This window comes from Phytophthora parasitica (assembly GCF_000247585.1).
Source record: "Phytophthora parasitica INRA-310 unplaced genomic scaffold supercont2.276, whole genome shotgun sequence".
Lineage (NCBI taxonomy): Eukaryota > Oomycota > Peronosporomycetes > Peronosporales > Peronosporaceae > Phytophthora > Phytophthora nicotianae.
The window spans coordinates 4,317-5,231 of NW_008649262.1; positions in this window are offsets into that span (position 1 = coordinate 4,317).

The window sequence follows — 915 nt, forward strand, 5'->3', positions numbered from 1 at the left end:
GGCAGCACGCAGTGACTGTATCCGTGAGTGAAGCTGGTATAGAAGGAAACCCGCCACAACTTATGCCAAGAAAACCTGGCCCAGTTGTTGGCCTAGTTGCTTCTTGGCATGTCTGTGCTCTTGGCGCTCAACATACAACCAACTCCTTAGGTAAATGCATACAGTATCCGTACGTTGCGGGTAGAATACCAAAAACAAACGAAAAGAAGGTAGCTTTTACTCAATGTTTAGGATTAATTAATTGCTATCCTGGAACATGCAATATTCTTGTATCAATGTCCTGTTGTCAGCAGCGTGTGCTCCTACGCATAGCAAGTTGAACGAAGGTCGTCTAACGCGGCGGTGGGCTGAAGGTTTCTTGCAGGTCTCCTAATGTTACCTGTCAGTGTACATTTTGGAGCGGTGTAATGCTTGTGATGCCCTACAGGATACTCCGTATCCCTCCCGGTAAGATACAAAAATGCATTTCTCCGCTTTGGTGCTTCACTCCGCAATCATTTCATCATCAATTTGACTTCGAAATCATTCCTCTTCTCTCGACTAGTAATATCGCTAGCACGCTTGAATAATCCAAGAGTTTTGCATGGCAGAATCAATCTGTGAATTTTGTAATTGTACATAACACTTTATGCTACTGCTATTTTTACAATAAAACATTGGAACGATTCCCGCAGCAAGTTGGGATCCTATACTTAAGTAATAGTTTGTTCTTTCTCCAGTTCAAAGAATAAATCTGGAAAAGGGCTCGGACCACCCCCTTTCAAACTCTAAGTCAAATAGTTTGAAATCAAAGCAAGTCTACGGCTGCGGAGTCGCTCCATTTCTATTTTTATATTAAAAAGTTGTTTCAATTTATGCAACACCACTATCCCTGACTGCAATTTGTCATGTCCATTGAAACACGCAATAAAAAAA